This window comes from Papio anubis, chromosome 2 (genome assembly GCF_008728515.1).
Source record: "Papio anubis isolate 15944 chromosome 2, Panubis1.0, whole genome shotgun sequence".
Taxonomy (NCBI): domain Eukaryota; kingdom Metazoa; phylum Chordata; class Mammalia; order Primates; family Cercopithecidae; genus Papio; species Papio anubis.
The window spans coordinates 166,355,541-166,367,231 of record NC_044977.1 but is presented as its reverse complement, the minus strand read 5'-3'; the positions used below and the strand labels follow the sequence as shown (position 1 = coordinate 166,367,231).

At 40.8% G+C, this 11,691-nt stretch overlaps 1 pseudogene; it reads left to right on the top strand.

The window, feature by feature from the left end:
- Positions 1 to 7,015: 7,015 nt before the first annotated feature.
- On the top strand, positions 7,016 to 7,116 carry LOC116273910 (annotated as a pseudogene).
- The last annotated feature ends 4,575 nt before the right edge of the window (positions 7,117 to 11,691 follow it).

The following is an 11,691-nucleotide window of genomic DNA, read 5'->3' as shown; positions in this document are numbered from 1 at the left end:
TTTCTTTTTTCTTTCTTTCTTTTTTTTTTTTTTTTTTGAGACAGAGTCTTGCTCTGTCACCAGGCTGGAGTGCAATGGTGCAATCTCGGCTCCCTGCAACCTCTGCCTCCCAGGCTCAAGCTATTCTCCTGCCCCAACCTCCCTAGTAGTTGGGATTACAGGTACACGTCACCATGCCCAGCTAATTTTTTGTATGTTTAGTAGAGACTGGGTCTCACCATGTTGCCCAGGCTGGTCTTAAACTCCTGACCTCAGGTGATCCACCCACCTTGGCCTCCCATAGTGCTAGGATTACAAGTGTGAGTCACTGCGCCCGGCCTATGGTATATTTTCAAATACCTGGAAGAGAGGATTTTTTTCTCACTATGAAACTACAGTGGAAGATACGGTGGCTCACGCCTGAAATCCCAGCAGTTTGGGAGGCCGAGGCGGGTGGATCACGAGGTCAGGAGATTAAGACCATCCTGGCTAACAAGGTGAAACCCCGTCTCTACTAAAAATACAAAAACTTAGCCAGACATGGTGGTGGGCACCTGTAGTACCAGCTACTCGGGAGGCTGAGGCAGGAGAACAGCGTGAGCCCGGGAGGCGGAGCTTGTAGTGAGCCGAGATGGCGCCACTGCACTCCAGCCTGGGCGACAGAGTGAGACTCCATCTTGGGGGGGGGGAAAAAAAGAAATAGAAATTACAGTGGAAGAGAGATTTTGAATATTCCCAACACAAAGAAATGATGTTTGAGGTGACAGAGATGCTAATTACACTGGTTTGATTATTACACATTGTTTATAGGCATAAGTGTATCACTCTGTACCCCTAAATACATATAAATATTACATGTTAATTAAAAATAAAACATAACTAAGGAGATAAAATATAAACATAAAAAGAAAAATATCAAGAGACAGCAGTATAAGTGTGAGGACACTGAAAGAAAGAGCACCTGCCAGTGCAGCCCTTGCCACAGTGCCCCCACTCACCCCATCCTGCTGTTCCTCTCCACTCCCTCTTGCACGTGACTTGACTCCTCACTATTCTTCTCCATTGCTCTTGGCAAACTGCGAATTGTCCAACAGTGGCTGCTCATCTTTAGCAATTCTTCCCTCCCTGAGAATCATTCTTAATCTACTCTTTCTGAAACTAGCTGAACTCCAGGTGGATGCCCTTGCTAAAGCCCTTTACAACATTCCTCTCTCCTTCTCCACGTTAGAAGGCTCCTTCAGCCTTACACCTAGCATTTCCAAATAAAAACTTCTCCCCACTCCATAAAAAAAAAAACTACCATCATTAATGAGTCTATGTTCCATCATAAAATACCTGACCATCATCATAATAATACCTAAAATTATTATTATGTGCCAGACTCCAATAATATTCCTGTATTGTCTTATGTACTCCTCACCACAACCTTGTAAGCTAAATACTAATATTTTTCCATTTTACAAATATAGAAAGTGACACCCTGAGACATTCATTACTTAAATTCACACAATCATTGTAAGTTGATGGTATGGCTGGGCTTAAACCCATCCTAGTCTAGTATTTCTTAATATTTAAAATGTGTTTTAATTTCTGAAGCTTTCATTTGTATTTCTGTGCTATAATTCATAAAGGATGATAAATGAGGAATTACTTATTTTCATGACAGAAAGAAATATAGCACATAATCATCCTTCCACAATATCATCAATAAACTACTGAGCTAGTGGTAAAGTTCCATGACTGATGAAAAAAATTAGGATTGGTCAACCCAGCATTTTTAGAAAGTTGACAAGTTTCATAAAGTGATTTGTTTTGAAAGCTGCCTTTTCTATGAGAAGATATTCTGACTCCCACATCATTACCGACCCACATCATTGTAAAATTTTTAAAAACTTGGAGAAAAAAATTGGGAGGGGAAAAAACCTACAAGCTTGTAGAAAGACAAAAACAAGTTTCATATAAAATATCAACTATCAGCCAGGCACAGCGGCTCACGACTGTAATTCCAGCACTTTGGGAGGCTGAGGCAGGCGGATCACTTGAGGCCAGGACTTAGAGACTGGCCTGGTCAATAGAGACTGGCCTGGCCAATGTGGCAGAAACTCCTCTCTGCTAAACATACAAAAATTAGCTGGGCATGGTGGTGGGTGCCTGTAATCCCAGCTACTCAGGAGGCTGAAGCACGAGAATCGCTTGAACCAGGGAGGCAGAGGTTGCAGTGAGCTGAGATCACACCACTGCACTCCAGCCTGGGCGACAGAGACAGACTGTCTCAAAAAAAAAAATCAGTAACAGACATCACTACGTAATGTCATTTTTGATGTATTTCATTATAGGTTTTTAAGTATACATCAGGAGACTTTAAATAAGTGTCATATAAATTTTAAGTGTGTAATGCATTCATTAAATAAAGCTAGAGTGGGTTCTGCCAGTAGGATACTAAAGTGAGTGAGACAAATCCCACCCTTCATATATGGAATTTATAAAATAACAAACAAAGCCTGTTTCATGACTCACAGAACCCTTGTGAGGACAGCAGAAACCACCTGGTGACCATCAAACACCATCTGGAGGCAAAACTTCTTATCTAAGGAATTTAGAAGGGAACAAAGACCACCTGGTCGCATCTGGTTCCAGGCCTCTTTCAACTTTTATAAGTAACTAAAATTTCTATACTTCTCTGGGACATCATGCTGAAACTCATTTTACAACCCTAAGCTCCCGCCTTAAGGTCCACAAATACCCCTAAGGAAAATCCACCGTGCGGTGCTCAGTCCTCTCACTGAGGCCCTCCGCTGCACCCTTTTGCAGCATTCCTCCTTTCTAATAAACTTCCCTTTTTCAAACCTACACTGTTGTTAGTAAACTCGTTTCACAACCTGCAAGTTGACCACTTCCTGGTGCTGGGGTTCTCACACCTCCCCCCAGCATCTTGGAAATATCAAGGCAAAAAAAAAAAAAAAAAAAAAGAGGTTAGCGATATTTCGGAGGACATTGATGAGGAGATTGCTCTGAAGAGAGCCAACCAGCATAGGATGACTTGATCTTGTCAATAAGACTCAGCAGAACAGGAGAAGACTCAGCAGAAAGTCACTGGGAATTTACCTCTGGAAGCTGAGACTGGAGAAAGAAGATGCAAATGATTAAGAGGAATAGAGATTAAGCCACTAGAAAGAACAACACCTTTCGGGGGGGAAAAAAAAGTTGCAACTGTGTTTTAAATCAGGAAATCTTTTAGGTTGACCCACTGATGTGTCTCATCTTAAGAGTGCTCTGTAAAGGAGACAAATGGGATACTTTAAAATCCAGAAGTTTCTTTTATTTCCTTTTTTTATAACAATTTTTAAAATGTGACTATCTGAACATGGAAAAACAAATCCTCCCAATATTCCCTTCAAAAAGTTTTCAAGCTTCAAAGACACTTTATACCCAACAGACTTGATCTTTACACTTTGAGAAGCGTTGCTGTATTCAGTTGACTCTAGGGTATGAAAAGCAATTCCTTACACTTTATCAGCTTTTGACAATAGGCACTTATGGGCCTGAGTGATCTAAAATAGATTAATGAGGCACTAAAGCACTTTAATGAATAATGGAGCATTTTAAAATTTATTTTGTTTTTTAATTCATTTAACTGCAATCAATTTAACAGTTGAAACATTCCCTCCTGAATATATTAAAAGGCATATTACATTGAGGTTTTATTAATTTTTTATGTTTCAATTCATTTATCATTTATTCATTTTATTAATTTATTCATTGAATTGAGCTCCACCATACAAATATTGTAGAAATCAATGATTTTATTGGGTTTCATGTTCAGCAAAACAAGTTTTCAGCGCATTAACCAGGGAATTTGGAATCTGTGAGCAGAAACACCATTGGCATAAAGTAAAAATGTAGTTATCATTTCAAACAGCACAGGATAAATGGAGTCCACTCAAGAATTTTGATTCTATCTCCCTTAAAAGGTAGACTTTTTAAAATAATCAGATAGTTTGCAGGCATTCTACATCCTTCTCCTTTTGTTGACTTACTCATCTATTTGTAACATTCCCTTCCCTCTCTCAGAAATACAATCTTTTTAAGTGCACCTCCTACCCCCCTTTCACTGATAAAAATAATAAAGATCTTAATGAGCTGAGTCACACCACAGTCCCATATGTTCCCATCTATACTAATAAAGAGTGATGGTGGGATTTTGGGTATTTGTACCCATCATAAAGAAATTTGTAAATAATATTTAGCAGACTAGGTGGCGGAATATTTTTTCCCATGTGATAATAAAGTTTTGGCTGTCATGTATATGGAAGGTTGTTCTTACCTGTTAGAATGAATGACCTAAGTCTTTTTGAAAATCATTTTTCTTTTTAGAGGGTTAGAACTTTATCTGTGAGATTTAACCAGAAACTATCTTGTCATTTGGGTCCACAGAACCAAGCCTGTTTGGAAAACAGTCCTTTAAGAAAAGCTTGTTTCCTTGCTCAACTCAATACCCTTGACCACTTTAAACCAAAAGCAAATTTGAAAAACCCCTCCCTCCAGAGCAATCTAAAAGAAGTGACTGTACTAGCTTGCTTAGCAGTCCACAACTCAGCAACTGGGCTGATGCCTGTAAATCCTGTCTGAGGGTTCGGCCCATCCCTGATAGTGGATCAACTCTGGTCATTCTTGTTGATGCCTGAGTGTTTCCCATCCGAAAGACAAAACCGCTCATGATTTTGGTTTGTTTGTTTCTCCCCCTGCCCAAGAACCCACAGCGGTCCCTGGACCCTGCTGATCGGAATAGTTGCACTCATCGACGCAGCAGCAGAAATTCCTCTTGCCCAAGAACCCGCAACTGTCCTGGACCCTGCTGATCAGAATAGTTGCGCTCACCAACACAGCAGCAGAAACACTAATTTTCCTCCTAGACCACAAGGAGGACTGAGGAATGTCGGATTTAGTGGCCCTTCCCGACACATTCTCGAAAACCTGCTAGAGTCCTAAGCATTCTCCTGTTAGTATTGGGACTTTATCCCCGTCCTATAAAGATGTTATGCCTCAAAAATGAAGTGGAGAGCCATACCCTGAGGAAGGGAAGAGATCTCCAGAGTTGGAAGAGTCATGCCTTTTGTCCTCACTTATATGAATAAGAAAGATACAATTTCTGAGGCTCCCCATATCATAGCTTCAGAAATAGCTTTTGTTAGGCTTGCTTGTCCAAGGAAGGATCCTAAAATTCCAGATAGTCCCCCCTACAATGGGACTTTGAGCAAAAATTATGTCTTTCTGATTTGTGAGCCCGGGTGCCTAAAGAAGGGAATAGAGTCCTGGAGTTTATACTAGAAATCATTCTTATAGGAGAAACTAGAAAAGCACCAGAAACAGGGAATGGTTTTTAGAAGCAGGACTAGCCTTGGAGAAGAGAGGTGAGAGGAAGTTTGTCTGACAGGCATTAGGACCCAGGAGGCAAGGGTCAGGCTACATAAGATAGATGGGCAAGTCTCACTTGAGCAACGTAACTTTGAGAGTTCCGCTTATGGCCACAGGGTCAACCAACTTGTTATCGAGACCCTGGAGCTGAATGGCTTTCTTCTCTGTTGACCCTCGGCTCAGCCCAGAAGTACAGGAAAAGCAGAAGCTGGTTATAGTTAAACCAATGCTGCCAACTCCAAAGAGTCAGTGGTTGTTAGACAGCCCTTTCCCAGAAAGCCTGACACCCGTGTCTTTAGTCCAGTGGCCATGCTAGTCACTTTTAACTGGCCAAGAGGTGCCCAGTATTTAGCCCCCGAATTCTAAGGAAAAATAGGACAGAATAGCAAGCGAAAGGGGTCCGATGGTACTCACCACTTGGCGATAGGCAACAGTCCCTTCGTGGTCACCAAAATGTGTCCAGAATTGATTTCTTCCAGTGGATTCTTGGTCTTGCTGACTTCAAGAATGAAGCCGCAGACACTCACAATAAGTTGTACAGTTCTTAAAGATGGTGTGTCTGGAGTTTGTTCCTTCAGATGTTCAGATGTGTCCGGAGTTTCTTCCTTCTGGTGAGTTCGTGATCTCGCTGACTTCAGGAGTGAAGCCACAGACCTTCATAGTGAGTGTTACAGCTCTTAAAGGTGGTGCTTCCGGAGTTGTTTGTTCCTCCTGGTGAGTTCATGGTCTCACTGACTTAAGGAATGAAGCCACAGACCTTTGCAGTGAGTGTTACGCCTCTTAAAGGTGGCACCTCTGGAGTTGTTTGTTCCTCCTGGTGGGTTTGTGGTCTCGCTGACTTCAGGAATGAAGTCGCAGACCTTTGCAGTGAGTGTTACAGCTTATAAAGGTAGTGCAGACCCAAAGAGTGAGCAGCAGCAAGGTTTATTGTGAAGAGTGAAAGAATAAAGTTTCCACAGCGTGGAAAGGGCTACCTGAGTGGGTTGCTGCTGCTGGCTCAGATGGCCAGCTTTTATTCCCTTATTTGGCCCCACCCACATCCTGCTGATTGGTCCATTTTACAGAGTGCTGATTGGTCCATTTTACAGGGTGCTGATTGGTGCATTTTTACAGAGTGCTCATTGGTGCATTTACAATCCTTTAGCTAGACACAGACTGCTGATTGGTGCATTTACAATCCTTTAGCTAGATACAAAAGTTCTCCATGTTCCCATCCAACCCAGAAGCCCAGCCAGCTTCACCTCTCGAAAGGAATAGAACAATTGTGTTGATAAACACAGCACTTATCCACTCTTATCTTCCTAGACATTTTTGATGCATTTGACATCCCTAATATCTCCATCACAGTTGAAACATTGTATTTTTCTGGAATTCTCCACTCTCTAGTTGTCTCTCACTTGGTTAGCTACTCTTTCCCAATCTGCAGGAAAAAGACTTCTTTAAAGGCCTGAACCTTAAATGTTGTTATTCTCCAGGGTTCCGTATTCAACTCTTTCTTTCTCCACCACACATTCTTCCTAGATCATGTCATTTATATGTATGCAGCTTCAACTAACATCTACATACTGATAATATCACAAAGGTATATGTTGGATCCTCTATGATAAGAAGAACAAATAAGGTGCTCGTTCGGCAGCACATATACTAAAATTGTAACGATACAGATTAGCATGACCCCTGCACAAGGAAGATATGCAAATCCGTGAAGCGTTTTGTATTTTTCAGTGTTTAGAGGGAAATTCACAGCACTGTATGCCCACAGGAGAAAGCAGGAAAAATCTTAAATCAACACCCTAACATCACAATTAAAAGAACTAGAGAAGTAAGAGCAATCTCAAAAGCTAGCAGAAAACAAGTAATAACTAAGATCAGAGCAGAACCGAAGGCGATAGAGACACAAAAACCCATCAAAAAACCAATAACTGGTTTTTTGAAAAGATAGACCACTAGCCAGACTAATAAAGAAGAAAAGAGAGAAGAAAAAAATAAACACAATAAAAAATGATAAAGGGGATATCACCACTCATCCCATAGAAATACAAGAAATACAAGCTACCATCAGAGAATACTAGAAACATCTCTACGCAAATAAACTAGAAAATCTAGAGGAAATGGATAAATTCCTGGAAAAATACACCCTCCCAAGATTAAACCAGGAAGAAGTTGAATCCCTGAATAGACCAATAACAAGTTCTGAAATTGAGGCAATAATAGCCCACAAACCAAAAAAAGCCCAGGACCAGATGGATTCACAGCCAAATTCTACCAGAGGTACAAAGAGGAGCTGGTATCATTCCTTCTAAAACTACTCAGGGACTCCTCCCTAACTCATTTTATGAGACCAGCATCATCCTGATACCAAAACCTGGCAGAGACACAACAAAAAAAAGAAAATTTCAGGCCAGTATCCCTGATGAACATTGATCCAAAAATCCTCCACAAAATACTGGAAAACCGAATCCAGCAGCACATCAAAAACCTTATCCACCATGATCAAGTCGGCTTCATCCCTAGGATGCAAGACTGATTCATCATATGCAAATCAATAAATGTAATCCATCGCATAAACAAAATGAAAGACAAAACCACATTATTATCTCAATAGATGCAGAAAAGGCCTTTGATCAAAGTCAACACCCCTTCATGCTAAAAATTCTCATTAAACTAGGTATTGATGGAATGTATCTCAAAATAATAAGAGCTATTTATGACAAACCTACAGCCAATATCAAACTGAATGGGCAAAAGCTGGAAGCATTCCCTTTGAAAACCGGCACATGACAAGGATGCCCTCTCTCTCCACTCCTATTCAACATAGTATTGGAAGTTCTGGCCTGGGCAATCAGGCAGGAGAAAGAAATAAAGGGTATTCAATTAGGAAGAGAGGAAGTCAAATTGTCTCTGTTTGCAGATGACATGATTGTATATTTAGAAAATCCCATCGTCTCAGCCCAAAATCTCCTTAAGTTGGTAAGCAACTTCAGCAAAGTCTCAGGATACAAAATCAATGTGCAAAAATCACAAGCATTCCTATACACCAATAACAGACAAACAGAGAGCCAAATCATGATTGAGCTCCCATTCACAATTGCTAAAAAGAGAATAAAATACCTAGGAATTCAACTTGCAAGGGATGTGAAGGACCTCTTCAAGGAGAACTACAAACCACTGCTCAAGGAAATCAAAGCGGACACAAACAAATGGAAGAATATTCCATGCTCATGCATAGAAAGAATCAGTATCGTGAAAATAGTCATACTGCCCAAAGTAATTTATAGATTCAATGCTACTCCCATCAAGCTAGGACTAACTCTCTTCACAGAATTAGAAAAAAACTACTTTAAATTTCATATGAAACAAAAAAAGAGCCCGTATAGCCAAGACAATCCTAAGCAAAAAGAACAAAGCTGGAAGTAGCACTCCACCTGACTTCAAACTATACTACAAGGCTACAGTAACCAAAACAGTGTGGTACTGGTACCAAAACAGATATATAGACCAATGGAACAGAACAGAGGCCTCAGAAGAAAGGCCAAACATCTACAACCATCTGATCTTTGACAAACCTGACAAAAACAAGCAATGGGGAAAGGATTTCCTGTTTAATAAATGGTGTTGGGAAACTGGCTAGCCATACGCAGAAAACTGAAACTGGATCCCTTCCTAACACCTTATACAAAAATTAACTCAAGATGGATTAAATATTTAAATGTAACACCTAAAACCATAAAAACCCTAGAAGAAAACCTCGGCAATAACGTTCAGGACACGGGCATGGGCAAAGACTTCATGACCAAAACACCAAAAGCAAAGGCAACGAAAGCCAAAATAGACAAATGAGATCTAATTAAACTAAAGAGCTTCTGTACAGCTAAAGAAACTACCATCAGAGAGCACAGGCAACCTACAGAATGAGAGAAAATTTTTACAATCTATCCATCTGACAAAGGGCTAATATCCAGAATCTACAAAGAACGTAAACAAATTTACAATTAAAAAAAAAAAACATGAAAAAGTGGGCAAGGGATATGAACAGACACTTCTCAAAAAAAGACAGTTATGTGGCCAAAAAACGTATGGAAAAAAAGCTCATCATCACTGGTCATTAGAGAAATGCAAATCAAAACCACAATGAGATACCATCTCATGCCAGTTAGAATGGCAATCAAAAAGTCAGGAAACGACAGATGCTGGAGAGGATGTGGAAAAATGGAAACATTTTTACACTGTTGGTGGGAGCATAAATTAGTTCAAACATTGTGGAATACAGTGTGGCGATTCCTCAAGGATCTAGAACTAGAAATACCATTTGACCCAACAATCCCATTACTGGGTGTATACCCAAAAGATTATAAATCATTCTACTATAAAGATACATGCACACGTATGTTTCTTGATGCACTATTCACAACAGCAAAGACATGGAACCAACCCAAATGCCCATCAATGATAGACTGGGTAAAGAAAATGTGGCACATATACACCATGGAATACTATGCAGCCATAAAAAAGGATGAGTTCATGTCCTTTGCAGCGACATGGATGAAGCTGGAAACCATCATTATCAGCAAACTAACAAGAACAGAAAACCAAACACCGCATGTTCTCACTCATAAGTGGGAGTTGAACAATGAGAACACATGGGCACAGGGAGGAGAACATCACACACCGGGGCCTGTCCAGGGATGGGGGCCTAGGGGAGGGATAGCATTAGGAGAAATACCTAATGTAGATGACGGTTCATGGGTGCAGCAAACAAACCTGCACATTCTGCACATGTATCCCAGAACTTAAAGTATAATAATAAAAAATTAGGTAAATCATACACATCAACTAGGAGAAAAATAGTTATTCTATGATAACAAGGAAGCATAAACAATGACTCTGTTTAATAGATAAGTGAATGGCTACAACCTCACCTAATCTCTAAGTGGAAATGGAAAAATATTTTAATCTTCCAATTCCTGCCCACCCTTATCTGGTGGAATCCAAACAGTTTATGTGATTCAAATTGAACTAGGTCCTTATTAAAATACTCTAAAGTAATGTATGGAAACTTCATATTTTTTCATAGGCTTTTGATCAATAATCTCGCTTTTATACAGAGAAGTGGTCAATAATCATCAAACTGATGCAGGATATTTTCTTGACACCTTCATGGGACTTGCAACAGGGGTGCCTCGTTTACTCAGCCTCCCTTGCAGGAGGGACCATGTGAGCGAATGAGTGCAGGAATTGGCCAGCCAATTTGGTGTTGGCAGGAGCAAACACCACTCACTTGGGTCTGCTGTGCTCCATCCCTTGCAGAGGGAGCATACACGTGAGCGAGTACAGGACACAGCTGCTTTAGCAACGGAGCGAACTCCATGGAGTCCCCATAGCAGCATCTATGTGGGGGTGCCTGTGACCCCAAAGCCCTAGAGGGCATGTTACAATGCTCTCTTAGTTCAGCTATCTGCAGACAACAGTGTGTTATCAGCTCAGTGAGCCCTTTCCCTTGTTGTGTGGGGTGGCTGTGAGGGCAAAGGGCCAGCGTGACAGCAGGTACCCATACCTGGTGTGTCCCGAATTCTTGTCCAGTGCCCAAGAGGAATGAAGTCACGTGGATGAATTGAAAGATGGTGAATGTGGAGAATTTTATTGAGTAAAGCAGCTGTCAGTAGAGAGAAGAGCTGGAAAGGCGACAGGAAGGAAAGGTTGCTCTCCCCTGAAGTCAAGCTGCCTCTCTGCCTCTCTCTTCTGAAGTCAAGTAGCCTCATCTAGCTGCCATCTCTGAAGCCAAAGTCACCTCTCCTCAACGTCTAGCTGCTTCTCTCTGACATCCAGTCACTTCTCCTTCCTACCTGCTGAGTTTGGGGTCTTTATAGGCACAGGATGTGGGTGGAGCAGGACATAGGAATTTTTGGAAAAGGCAACATTCCATTGGTAAAAAAAATATTATTCAGAAAGAACCAATCAGGAGAGAACGGGCACACAAGAATGGAAGTTCTCAGTTTGGGCCACAGGTTTCAGAATTTTTGATTCGAAGGTGGGGTCTTGCCAGGGACCTGCTCCTGTTTGACTAGAATTTATCTGCCTCCTGTTGCTATCAAAACTAAGATGTTTATCAGAAAATTAGAAACTGCCTAAATGCAGGCCTGACTATACAACGGAATATTCTGCAGACATTTCAAATTCATGTCAGGAAAAGTTATACATTAAAAGGAAGGAACAAAAGGATCTATCCTCAGAATAAAAATTTTCCATCCCTGAATCTATACAAAAGATAATTACACACAAATACACACACAATTCCAA